Source organism: Passer domesticus, chromosome 11 (genome assembly GCF_036417665.1).
Source record: "Passer domesticus isolate bPasDom1 chromosome 11, bPasDom1.hap1, whole genome shotgun sequence".
In the NCBI taxonomy this organism is placed as follows: Eukaryota; Metazoa; Chordata; class Aves; order Passeriformes; family Passeridae; genus Passer; species Passer domesticus.
This window is the reverse complement of record NC_087484.1, coordinates 17317745-17331988: the sequence shown is the minus strand read 5'-3', so window position 1 is coordinate 17331988 and position 14244 is coordinate 17317745.

Sequence of the window (14244 nt, the reverse complement as noted above, 5' to 3'; positions counted from 1 at the left end):
TAAAGCCAGCTCCAGAGATACCCATCACAAGTCACAGAATAAACACCAATAGAACTTGTCCTGCCTAAAGAAAAATGGAGGAACAGTGATTAATATGTTGTAATGGACCTTTTCATCCTTATCACTTCCAGACTGTGGAATGTTATTTCTGGCACAGAGATTCTTGGTCAAGTATGAAGAGTCATCGATTGGATAAAGTGCTTGATTTAGCCCATTTTTATTCTATTACAGAGTGACAGAAAGAGGTTTTAGACAGGAATAAAATCAATAGAGGGGAAAAGCAGAACTTAGCAAAATAACTATGGCTTGAAATGAAAATGATATATTTGTAATGTTGAATAAGAATTAGTTTTAAAAAGAGCTAGATATATATACTGACAAAACTCAAGTATAAACAATACAATTTTATTTTTTAAAAAGTGTTCTTTATCCTTAGTCTTCCCCCCTAAAAACAACTTTTCATTCTTTGCCTCAAGCTGTCATACAAGAGTTTCTCCATGGAAATGACAAAGCAGGAGGCAGCATCTCTGCTGCTCACCCTGCTCTCCATCTCATTGGGAGACTTGGGTGCCATGAGATGCAGGAACCTGCAGGTCTGCACTGCTCTCCTCACTTCCCAAACTGTGGGACACAGTGCTCCAGAGATGAGCCACAGGGAGGAGATTGTCTTGACCACAGAACTGGTACAGAAGAGAAGTGGGGGTTTAGTGTCAATTTATGGGTGCAAAATCACAGTAACTGCTGACAGGCTGGCACCAGACTTTGGGTCATACATCTGAGTTGAGAATGTTCTCCAAACGTTATTAATTGTTATTTATGTGAAATAATATTTCACAGTCCAGGATGAATTTATAAACTCCACATAGTTGCATTCATCAGGCACTTTCAGTGCCTTGAAATGTTCAAAATGTACTTTTCTAGGAAATTAAATTAGGGCAGTGGCAGAGGAAGTGCAACATTAGCAGTTACAACACTCCAGGACACTCTTCACTATCATTTATTAAACAAAAACTCTCTATGAAACATGTTCTTTCCTAAGTGCCACTAATCTACAGAGTTGACCAGCTGAACTCCTGTGCACAGCACATTACATCTCAGCTCCTGTGTACAGCACATTTCTTAAGGCAGGATTAAATGATGGAGATGATTTAGACTTTTCAGATCACTCAAGGAAGAACATTTCTTTTTGGCATAGACAGATTGGCAAGAATCAAGCTAACTGGATATTCCTCACACTGAAATACATGGGGGGAGGATGTGATCTCACCTGAAGCATCAGAAAGCAGTCTGGCTTTAGAGAAAAACAACAGCAGAAGTAACATATTTCAATTACTGAAAACATTACAGCCTGGCTAAGTTGGTATGGTCCCTGTGGCAGGCAGGGTTCACTGCCTTTGGAAAAACCCTGCTTTGCCTATGCCACTTCTCCCAGCTAAATCTGGGCAGCAAAACTGTGACCTCTGCAGGTTTTTCTCCCAGCACTCCCTAATGGGGGCTTTCCCTTCCTTGTCTTCCCCCACCTTTGCACAGCCCATCGAGCCTGTAATGCTTTGGCACAGAACCAGCAAGGCAAACACTCTGCCAAACGTCAAGATCCTCAGCAAGAATAAACACAGGCTTATTCTTCCTTCAGTTCTGTGATCAAAACTTCCACAGGGAGACTGATAAGACAAGCAGACTGTTATTGTTAAATACTGCAAGTACACATGGGGTCGATTAATCTCCACTTTACTCCAGGGTAACTGATAGCTTGAGTCAAGTTGGAGAGATAGGGAAATGAGTTTCTTTCTTTGCTTAATATTACCTTAAGTTTCTTGTTCACCAGAACAGGAATGCAGCTCATAGGAGAAAAAAACTACTTATTTGTAACTTAAGGAAGGGGATATATGACAAGTGGCAAAATCACAGGAAAGGGTGGAGAGCACAAATACCCCATCACTGGGGAGGAAGGTTTCTAGTGAACACAAAGAAAATTGCTTGAAACTGGCACCACTGTGAAGCAGTGACAAATTTGAAGGTCAGAAAGAACTGCTTTGATCCTTCTAGATTGTCCCTTGAAGCACTGGGAACATTCCTTTTTCCTCCCTCCAGCTGCCTTAATTGACTGAATTTCCCCCTATACACCAACCACTCTCAAGAAAAGTCCCGAGAGCTTTTCTCTGGGTGAAAGAGGAGAGCTCAGAGAAGCCCTGCAGGTTTTCATACCCACAGGAGAGCCCAGTCCCATCTCTTGGTGTGAAAAAGCCTTTGCCCTGGGATGCCATGGCTTTGTCTCTTTCTTAAACATTTGCTAGCTATTTTTGGTCATCCTCCTCCCTACATTTCTCCTTCCATGCTCTCCCTACCTGTGCCCTCCATTTATCCTTTACTGGAAGCCAGGGAGACTTGACAGGGTGACACTGTGCCCAGCCCAGCACAGGCAAACACCACCAGTCTTCTCCCAGAGCACACAAGTCTGTACCACGGGCCCTTTGCATTGTGCACCCAGCCAGGGCCAAGGACAAACTTCTTTGTAAAATGGAGAGCCAGGAGAGAGGGGGCAGAGGGTAAGTCAAGCACTTATTGAAGTCAATGAGCAGGATCAAACCTCTAATCTGGGTAAACAAAATACAGAAAACGACATTGATTGCAGATTGACTTTAACAATGAATAATTGTGCCTTAATGTGCACATAAATGTGATAAAAATCAAAGCAATATATTCAAAACAAAATAGAAGAAAAAATACAAAGGGATATTTTACAACTAGGCTCCATTACCATCTATCCTAATGAGATTAAGTAGTAATTGCTCTGTCAAGAAAAAATATAGTGGTCTCAGTGAATGAAAAAGATTGTGATAGCCTCCTGTTGCATTATAGGCTCAGACCTAGCTAGAGAGAAGTGAAGGGATTTTTTCCAACATTGCATAGCCAATTCTTTTTATTTTTTTAGTATCAAAGGCCTTTCCCTGGAAAAGCAATCCTTAACAATAAAAGCATTCCCCTTTAGCCATACCTGTAAGCCCTGCTGAAGTGAGCAGCAGGTTTTTCATTCTTTCACTTCAGTACAAAAGTATCTTGAAATCAGTACTGCTTTTAAGCAAGCTTTCCTGGTCTGTTTTCTTACGGAGGATGTAAGGCCTGGTTTGTCATGGGGTTTTAGGTGTTGCACTCAATCATCTCAAAGTGCAAATTTCAGTATCATCTAACATTAATGAACAGTAGAGAAATATAGTAGTTTGTTAAAGTTACTTGAACTTGTATTGCCCCTATGGTAACAGAAGTTTGTTTAGGCTCATAGGCTACATGGAATCTTGAAGAACTAGACACCAGTATCACAGTAGAATTCAGTGAAAATTAAGCCCTTTCAAGGTATTTTTAATGTTTCTTCCTTAATTATTCTTTGGACCGATACACAGAATATGAGGTGAACAAAGGACAACAGCTGAGTTCACACATTTTCTACAGAAGGAGAATGCTAGATTTCTTTGGCATAACATTAAACTGCACTAAGATAAAAATAACAATTAATAATTAAGTAGTAGGTAGAAAAAGTTCAGATTTCCTTCACGTTCTCTCTGTTACTGAAATCCTCTAGGGGGGTAAGAAAATAAAATTTGACTTTCTGAGACACATCCATGTAGAATAACAGAAGGCTTGGTGTTACTCACATCACTAAAGTAAATGCAATTTGACTACAATAGAATGATCTCTCCAGAAAGTGGTGATAGACACCAGTCGTAAAGCTCACCTTAGAGACATGAGCTCCCAGCCCAGTTGTTTGAATCCTGCATGCTGACACAGCATCAGTGCAATGTAGAAGGAACAGTTTTCTGCAGGTAGCTTGTTGCAGTCAAGATGGACAGAGACAGAAACACCACAAAGTAACGCATCAAAGGCTTTTCTTCATTGTTGCATGTTCTCCTCTTTATGCACTTCATCTTATATGCACCGCACCTGTGTGCCCTCTGCTCCCTTTGGTGGTTGGTCAGTGCCCTGGGCACTCCATGGCTCACTGCTGTCAGTGCTGCTCACCTGCTGCTCACAGCTGTGCCCGCTGGGGATGAGGCTGGGCCAGCCCATCCCAATCACCACACACTGTGTTACCTACAGCAGCTGGCTGCAGAAGAAGTTTGGAACAGAAAGGCCTGAGGAAAACAGAGTTGAGCTGGTGCAAAAAAATGAAAATGGAATTTAGGCTTGGTCCTGCTTATTTAAGGAATCAAGGCAAGTGAGCTTCACTGATAAAATAAAATAATGAAGGGGCAAAGACTGCTTCTTTTGTTCTATTAACTCAGCTGGCACTGATGAACTCACCCCTCTGCCATTTTCCTGCTGGCTGCCTCTAAAGAACTGCACTTGGCAAATTACACCAGCAAGTCCAATCCCATGCTTTGTGCATGAGGCTCCATCACTTGATCCAGTGCAGCTGCTGCAGGTTCTGTTCCCATCTGCTCCCTGCTAAGGTCTGTAAGAGAGGAGCCTCTCCACTGGCACTGCAGTGAGCTCCCAGCACCGCGGTGAAACCCAGCACACCTGGCCTATGAAATGACATCTCCAAGAAAACCTGTCTCCTAATTCCCCCTCCTTAGCATGTGACCAAGTCTGCTCTGCTGGGAGCACCCACCTGTGGAGTGTCACCTCTGGGAGGAAGGAGCATGAGTGTCCTGTGGGAGATCTGCCTCACTGCCCCAGCACCTTTTGGGAGGTGCTGCATGAGCCATCCTCACTCTCACACCTTTAAAAAGCCAGATTTACCAGCTGATTTACTCACCACAGACCTTTCAGGAACAATAACAAGCAAGCTAAACACTCAGATTACAACAGTGTTCTAACAGCAGTTGAAAACACCACAAATTAAAACATCTTTTTACCTATTTTTTTTTAAAGCTATCAAAGTACCACAGGCAGACTAAAAAGCCAACGCACCTCCAGTCAGCTGTATGTGACCACACAGGTGGGATATAGCTCACTGCCACAGCTGAACCAAACAAGAACTGCAAAACAAGAAGTAAAAACCAAACAAGAACACCCTAAAGGTTCAGGGTAATGACAACTGTAACAAAATAGCACACACTTCGGTTATCCTAAATATTCGTAGTTGCTCAAACACTTTTCCCTAAGACTTTTACATGACTTTCTATTTTTATACACTGGTAATTGAAGTTTATAATTTACATATTACTGTGCAGTAGAATCCAATTATAGCAAATCTACAGAGAGGCTGTATTTATTTCAGGAGGAAGATACCGAGGAGCCATGTCAACACGTAGCAACATAATGACTTGCTCACTTTCTGGCTTTCATGCAAAACATTGTAATGATTAGGTTTCAGACACTGCACGAGGATACTTAAGGATGAGCTATAAAACCATTCCACATCTGTGCTTGTTTTATTAGCAGAACCATTTCTGGGAAAAACAGGAAGGCAAATGCTGCTCCTGCTGCTAATTCTGGATAACTCTTTTATGACACTAACCTCATTACCAAACACTACTACTCACAATCCTTTCTCCATCTCCTCCTTTCTCTGTTAAATATAAATTCCTTGCCATTTTCCCCATCAGTGCTGAAACATAATTATAAGTAATGTTAATTGCATAGGTTTGACATTCCATGTAAACTCACTTATGGAGATGGTTTGTCCATGGTAGTTTAACAGATGATAAATAATAAGAGAAGGAATGAAAAATTGAGAATTCATATTGATTCTGAGATTGGCCAGGTTAGAAGAATAAAATATTGGTTTTTTACAGAAAACCATTCAGATTATTGCTAGAGTGATCACAAGTGACAAGCACCTTGATCTGAGAGGGGCTGCTCACATACAATTGCTGCTCAAGGCAAGGGCTATTAGTGGTGCTCATCAAATCCCAGGCTCTAAAGTTCTGTTTCTCACTGGATCAGCTACTGCAAGTCACCATGCAGACATAATTTTATGCAGGTAAATTCAACAGGACGATTAAGCCTCCTCTGAATTAAGATACACTTAGCTGATTTTCTGATAGATTTTGCATGAGCCAAGATTACCAAAGCTGCTGAAGAAACGTGGGAATCCAACACCCCTATTCATTTTGAAAACTTCAGGCTAATGACCCAAATATTTTCAGTCTTTCCTTCCCTCTGAACCTGCTGTCTTCAGGAAAACATTGTGAAATGCTACTGTTGTATTTGTTATATCTCTCTCATCTCTCCTCCACAATATAAAACCAAAAAATAAAAAAGCTGATATGATTGTTCATGAGTCATTCCTCAGTCACTGTAATGAGCTTGTGCTTGATTAATTAATAACATCAGTCGAGGGTAATCAGGGAAGCATGCTACTCCCACGTCCCTGTTGGAAAACCACGGCTCAGCGCCGGCTGGCTGCAAAGCCAGCTTGAACAATGACACTTTGAAGTCAATAACTCTCTGTGCTTTCTTCCAGGGCAGCAAAATTTATCATGTTACCCCTAAAAGCTCTGCTGTATCTTTAAAGTCTCAGAAAACATTCAGCATTATGAGAAAACCAAGTGCTGTTTCTCTGTCTCTGCCAGTGGGTTCTCTTTCAGTGCCTTGGGAAAATGGCAGTCCTGTCACAAAGAAGGGAAGGGAATGGGAAGGAGCATCTCTGGCAGGATTTGCCAGCATCTTGCACGGCTGCATGCACTCCAACTTCATCTACTTTTCCCATTAAATTTGTGTATAACTGAAAGTGATGCAAATAACAATAAAGCTTGCGTTCAGGGAGACTGTAATATCCTTGTAGGCAGATATATTTTTCTCACAGAGACTGATGAGAAAGGACTATAAAATACAAACCTGCTTCATTCCTATTACAAGAAAAAAAATCAAAACCAATGCTGCCAGCTAACCATTAACTGAAAAATAATGAGGGCTAATGAAATAGCAAGAGTCCAGATCTTTCAGTGCTCAGACAGGTCTCTTAAGGGAACTGAAAATGAATTAGCTTGAGTTTGACAGCACAAAAAAAGGCACCCAAGACACTGGAAGGTGGGGATGAGCTGTCAGAGGAGTAAAGAACAGATTGACAGACAGCCTTATATGAAAAAGAGTAATTTAGGGGTTAGAGAATAACTCAGAAAAATGTTATAATAGTTAGAAATTGCTGTAGAAAAGTAGTGTTAAGCAGACTCTTATTCCAGCATTAGGAGTATTCAATGCCCCTGTATCACCATGAAGAGGGTCAGAACAGGCAATTTTAATGCTCCCCTCTGGCTTCAAACCTATGACTGTATTAAAAGCACCCAGACTATGTGCTGCTGCAATTCTGTGTTCCCACGTAACTCAGTCAAGACTTTTCCTTTCCTGTGTTCTATAAAGCTCATCCTCCAGAGCTGTGAATTCCTCATGCCACCCATTTGCTTGTGCACAGGTGGCAGGATGGTCCTGGCAGCTGGGCTTGGAAAAGGTCCAGCAAAGACTGTGGAAAGTGGTTCTGTGATCTGTGGGTTATACATTTACCCTCAGGACCTTCTGACACTCCTGCCTTGGGCAGGGGACTGGACTAGGTGAGTTCCAGAGCTCCCTTCCACCTGCATTTTTCTAAATATTTCAGCAAACACTTCAGCACAGGAGCAGCTAAATGCAGTAATTTTTTTTTATTTCATCTGCAAGTGATATCTGTCTCTGCATTTTACTTCTGCATTTATTCAAAACTGGCCCAGCCTGAACATGGATGAAGATCTGCAGGCAGACACAGCCTGCCAGTCCTTTGGAGGGTGCCCCTTCCATTTGCCACGTTCAGAGCAGGTCTAAGGAATGACAACCTTGCAAAATGTATCTGTAGTGCCTTTTTTTTTTAAATAGGCATGGTCAGAGGAGAGGTGGTGTCACTGCCAGAGGACCTGCAGCACCCCAAGAGCTCGTGTCTCATAGAGAGCAGTGCAAGCCCAGACTGACACACTCACAGCTTCATTCCTCCCACACACTGTGGCACTGCACAGGAGGAGATGCTGCAGCTCCTGGGGTTAGGGGACATGCAGGATGGGGCAGGGTCCTGTTGTCAGGGCCCTCAGGGGGTAGAATCACACCTTTTGGTGCTCAAACCTGATGTTCAGTGCAAAGAGCAATCAGGAACTGGGGCCAGGACATGTGGAAAAACAACTCTGGTTCTGACTGCACACAAGGACATTAACAAATCTGTGTCATGAAAGTCTGTCATTTCTGAGAAATCTGGCTCTGGCCAAGACAGCAATAATCCAAAAACCAGGAATGTATTAGTCTAAATCTATCTCACATTAAAATGTCAGGCAGCAGCAAGAAGAGTAGGCTGCTTGGGATGGAGGGGCATGGAAGGGGGCCCACACATTCAAATTAACAGACCCTTACTAGGACAGGGTAGCTGTTTGAGAGCAGACTGAGGCTCTGGAAGGATCAGCTCAACACCTTCCAAAAAATGAATGGAGTACCAAACAACATAGAGCATGCACATTTCTATCATAAGACCCAAGAAGACTAAGAAAGGCAGGTCTCTCAGCTTGACTTCTTGTACTTTTGATTACAGACAAAGTTTACAATGATGTCTTTGCTTAATGATATATCTCTCTGATATATCATTACTGACTGGTTAGTGCCTACAAAGCTCTGCATTTCAATGATGTGCACAGTATGTGCATGCCTTACAGTCAGCTTGATTAAGAAAAGATACAGATACACAGAGCTACTCCTTGTTTATGTTACATTTCTCAGTCCAAGCCTATCTGCATGAGAATTCCTTGGGAACAGCTGGGATCATTAACCAAAGCTCATAAACCCTCTTGCAGCATACAGAGAGCAAAAAAGAAAACTGGGTAGGTGCAACCTTCTTTCAGAATTACTGCCCCACGTTATGGCTGTTGCAGGGACTCCTCTACCCACAGCAGATTCATGCTTGTTAGAAAGATCACAACAATAAGCTCAGCCCCTTTTATTCAGATTCATAGGTCAAGATGTCTCAGCTAATTGAGAGCTTGCCTGGATAATCTGCTCAAGTACTTCATTCTGATTTTTTGTACAGCTATCAGATGTTGCTGTTGAAGAAGATTATTGCATGAAAAAAACTGAAATAAACCCCTAAGTATTCTGTTTAAGCACTTAGACACATGCAGGAGATTGTTATTTCCAATACTTCTTGGAATGAGCTGAGCCTGCCATATCCTCTGCTCAGAAGGTTCCAGCTAAGAGCTGGTGGGTACCCCAGTCTTGGCAAGCACAGCTTTTCCAAAGTCCAAATGTACAAGTGGAGAGAGTTTTCATGTCTGCCACGTGTTCCAACAAACCAGCAGGGTGATTTCAGTCTTTGGTCCCTTCTCAACTGAAAACCCCAAGGATTTTTGCAGGAGGAAAAAGAGCAGAAGGCAGGACACAGAGTTTGTCCTGTCCACACTGTATTTGGAAGGAAGGTGCAGAAGGAAGGTGCAAGCATTGCAGTGAGCCACATGTGGTGCTGTGGGAGCCAGCATGGTTTCTAGAAACCATCACCTGCCAGTTCTGCAATGCACTCAGTGCCTTCACTACATGCAATCATTTCTGAGCTGACATTGCTGGGTTCATGGTGTGTAAAAAATGGGGGGGAAGGGGGAGGAAATGGAGGATTAGATGGAAAGGGCTTATTCTATCACTGGTTTGAAGAAGAGGTGGAAATTTCAATGTAGTCTTGAATTTTCAAACCCTGAAATTAAGGCTTGTCATCTTATCCAGCAGCATCTGAGGGAGAGCAACACCTCCAGGTGTCCAAAGTTCCTCTGAAGGAAGACTCTGGAGCATGAGCCAACTCCTGCAGATAAAATGGACCCTGAAGTGGTCTCTGCAGGGAATTTCTGCACACAGGGCACAGAACATGCATCCCAGAGTGGTTACATCTCTTCCTCCCTGCTCCCCTGTTTTTGGAGCACAGCCATGCCTTGCCCTTTCCAAGGGAATGTGCAGGATGCCAGTACAGCCTCGGGAAAGCATTTCAGCTGGAATGTTAAATTCAAAATTTGCTTCCAGAAGAAGGAAAAAAAAATTAGAAAGACAGGATTATTCAAAGTTATTCATTTTGCCTCACGAGTACAATTGCTAATTAATCATGGGGGGAGAAGACTGAAAGAAAATCAATCATTATCAGCCTGCAATGTGTGGGTGGCTCTCACCCTCACAGTCAGAGTGCAGTGCCACTCTCTGGTCTGGCACTGGGTCAGCTGATATTCAGTTCCAGGTTAAAAGGTGCCAGCATCCTGGCATAAGGAGCTGGCATTCCCAACCATTCTCTCAGCTGCCATACCTACACTGGTTTTAGAGCCTTTTTGATGTGATTTTTAATCCAGATCATTCCTTAATCTGATTTACCAGACAGCACTGCAAAGAATTGCATCAGTACAACCAAGGGGGGAAAAATAAGAGAGCAACTAAATTGTTATTTGTGCTAACAAAAACCTACCAGGGAACAACCTTCAATTTGTATGAGGGAATTTGTGCCCAAAGTTTTCATTAAAAGTTAATGTAAAGTTTTGGATTAATACTAAAGAACTTTCATTTTAAGAATTGTAAGTCATTGCATTTGTAATGATTGCTGAGAAGCACGTCCAGCATGTCCAGTGTCTCCATGGCAAAAGTATTTTGAAGTCAGGGACTAGTTCTGAGACTTGTTTTCCCCTTTAAAAAGATACTTAATGGAAGATAAAAGATTATAAACAGTGCAGCGCAAATCTTCAGTGCAAGAAAGAATCAATGCAGAATCTCAGATAAAGTCTGCAAATTGCAGTCATGTGCATTCCAGCCAAGTCCCACTTTGTTTTTACACCACAGTCTTATTGACTAATGCAGGATTTCTCCTGTGAGAAAAGAGGATTCCAGATTTTTGTGTAGAATATCCATAATTAAGTTAGTAGCAATTTATATATAATTGCAATTTTATTGTCTTTGGATGTATTATCGTTACATTTATTCCTGATGGACTCTTAGAGATCCCAGTTTTCAACCACCTCAGGCCCTTTTGGTGCTCTCATTGATTTTTAACGAGGCAGGAGTGGCTTCATGTACAATTAGAGCTAATGATGTATGGGGCCATTCTAGAAGTGGGAGATGTGTATTTGTTCCCAGGCCAAACTCAGCAGGGAAAACCTGACATGTTCATGGACAGGAAACTCTTTTCTTAAGGGTACCAGGTGCTGCAAATAATAAAAATTCAGGCAAACAACACAGAGGAAATGCTGGCCTTCAGGTGAAGTACTGTGAAATGAATGGGCATCACATCTGCACATCTGTGGGCAGAATTAGGTTTTTACAGAGCTACAACATTGAAATCATAGTATGATTTTAACTTGAAAGGACTAATTCCAAAAATTAAACATGTATCTATAAATATGATTAAAAGTTTAAATATTTAAGAGCAAAAACATTTTCATAAAATATTAATGTTTAAAAGTCTCCTGCGGTTATTTCCAGTAAATAAAAATATTAAAGAAAATATCTCTAGCTGAAATATCATAAACAAATATGCATTTATGGTGCTTAATCTTCTACCTTGCTATAAAAAGAGGGGAAATGTTAATAAAGCAAACTCTGGTCCATGGATTATTGCTAAAATAGTCTTTATTTCTCTGTCAAAACTACTTGTGGCTCTGTGCTGATTCCTGTTCTCTCTGTTAAATGGACAAAAGCATGATTATTGTCAGAATTTATTTCTAAATAAATATGAGCTGCTAGAGATGCAGGATGCTCAGCAAACAGCATTTCAGAAAAGAATTCAAATCATGTTGGTTTTATTGCCTATCTTCCCCTCTTCGGTTAGCTTAGACTGACAAAATATTTCCCAAGACAGCCCTGGAATTGCAGGTGATATTTAGTTAGATCTAATCCTCAGAGCTGCATCTGCTGCCACTGATGGGTGAAAGTGCTGATGTGCAATTTAACCTCAGTGTAAAAGGCAAGGTGCTTGCATTGCACAAGGTCTGAAACAATGTTTAGGGAGTGAGATAGATTTAAATTTTTTACCAATTTTTTTTTTCTTTACCAAAATGCCAGAGAACCCAAACTGGTCTCCCCCTGAGACTTTTCTGAGGAACCAGAAGTGTTTGGCAGCATCAGCACCCACAGATTCACTGCTTCAGGATGTGGTCCCAGGTAGGTTTGCACAGCACACCTCACACTATGCTATTTTTAAGATGTCTCTGTTTCCTGTGAGTGAAGCCTACAATCCTTTGTCATTAGCATGAAAAGGTTCTCTTTTTTGTGTGCATTTGCAGTGTTTAATTAACTTTCTTCAATGTACTTGCCATTCCTCATGCTGAGAAATATGGGAGGTAAATCAGTACAAGATGGCAGTTCTTTGTCTCTCCTGGAAAGGCAAATTGCTTCCCTCAGCTACTGGTTTTCTTCCTTGTTGGACCAATACACACAACCCAGAATTAACTTACTGCAGATGTAAACACCATTGTGCATCCCTGGTGGTTCTTTGCCCAAGTCCCAAGATATTGGGGTTTGTTGCCACCCAGGTATGGAAGCAGAAGCTGTTGTCTCTCACCATCTAATCAAGACAATAATTACAGGCAGTGAATCTGGAGCTAAGAAGAGGGAAAAGGCTTTTCAATCACTGCCTCTGCATTTCAATCGAAGCCCCATGCTGTACAACACTGGAGAACAAGGTGTAAATCAGCTTAAGAACATAGTTCTGCATTCAATGCATTGTGGTTTACAGCTCCCAAATGACCTTCATCTATCTTCCTTAGCTGTAGAGGTGTATAATTGAACTAAAGAGAGGCTTGAATAATGAGGTTGAGAGTGGCATCTCCGCTGCTGCTGCTTAATAGTGTACCAGCCTTGCACTTCGTTTTCTGATATGTAACAAAATACTGCAGTGGGTCCAATTCTTCAGGGTGACACTTGGTGATAGTCCCTTTTTTAAAATAGAAAAGAGCAGGGGTTTTGCAGGGGAAAAAAACTCCTATAAATCTTTGGCTGCAACTAGGCTCCCAAAAATACAATTATATGAACCATTTTCTATTCAATATCTGCCCACAAAAGCTCAGAGAGACAAATAGCAATTATCTGCTCTTCTTTCAGTCATGGAATCTATTTTTTTTAACTTTTCATCTTTCTCATGAAAGTTTCCCTGCTCATCTCAGAGGAGTACAGTGTGACACCCTACAAGATTCCTGTACCAGGACCTTGCCAGAATGAGTCTCAGAGAGCCTTTCAAGCAACAGGACCTTGTTTTCAGATTATAATTAATTTTCCTATATTTATGTGTGCTGGAGTCATCCTTTCTCTCTGTGGTGAGATTAGCACTGAAGAGCTGCAGTGTTTTCAGCCCTCCAACCACTCCTTACCACCAGTTCATTACTGACAACTGTGCTGGAATGAAGGTCTGGCTGTCCAACAGCACGAGATCAATGCAAGACATCTCCCCAGCCAAGCGGCTGTTAAAAACAAATGTTCCTCTCGTGGCATTTGCGTTGATTTCATGGACACTAAAAGAGTTACTCGTGCCTTTACAGCACCAATGAAGCAGTCACTGCTAACTTCCTCCCCGTGCCCCAAGAGCAGCTGCAAGCCAGTGCAGGAATCTGCAGCCCAGAGAAATCCCAGCCCACAGAGGCACAGCCCAGCAGCACTCAGGTCCCCAGGGATGCACCCAGGGGAGCAGCATGGCAGAGGTGCCAACCCTCGAGCCAGTGAGGGAAGCTGGGGAGCAGGATGGGTGTGTGATGCAGCAATTCCCTTCTGGAGAGGCACACCCCTGGCTGAGGGAGGGAAGGACAACCAGCTCTGCTCACATTTCCAACTTGTGGGGTGCAATACTACTCTTCATTCCCCAGATCACTTCTACAAGAGCCCAGGAAGCAGTGGCAGTGTTCACTCCAAAATGTGGATCAATCCACCTCACGTCTCACACACAAGAAAAAATAACCCCAAATTTTCATCATACTGCCCTCAGGATTTTCACTTATTATTTTACTCTACTTCTCTCCCACTTTTATTGTTTGTGTGCTTGACAGGCCAAGTTTATTCAGGGTTGTTGGACTGGCACATTTCTGTTGCAAGGCTCACACAGACCGTGTGAGAGAAGTGCTGTTTCCAACGCTCTTAGGCAATGTGATTTCTCACACTTTCACCACACGGGTGCTGCAGGTGACAGGAGTGAAGAGTGTCTTGGAAAACAACAAGACTGAGTCCTTTTGCCCAGAAAAATGTCAGGAGATAAAACTCATTATGAGTTTATTAATGCAGCAACATTTCCTGGAGTGAGAGTATGCACACTTGAGATACACAGAGTCACAAGGAAAATGAACCACTATCCAT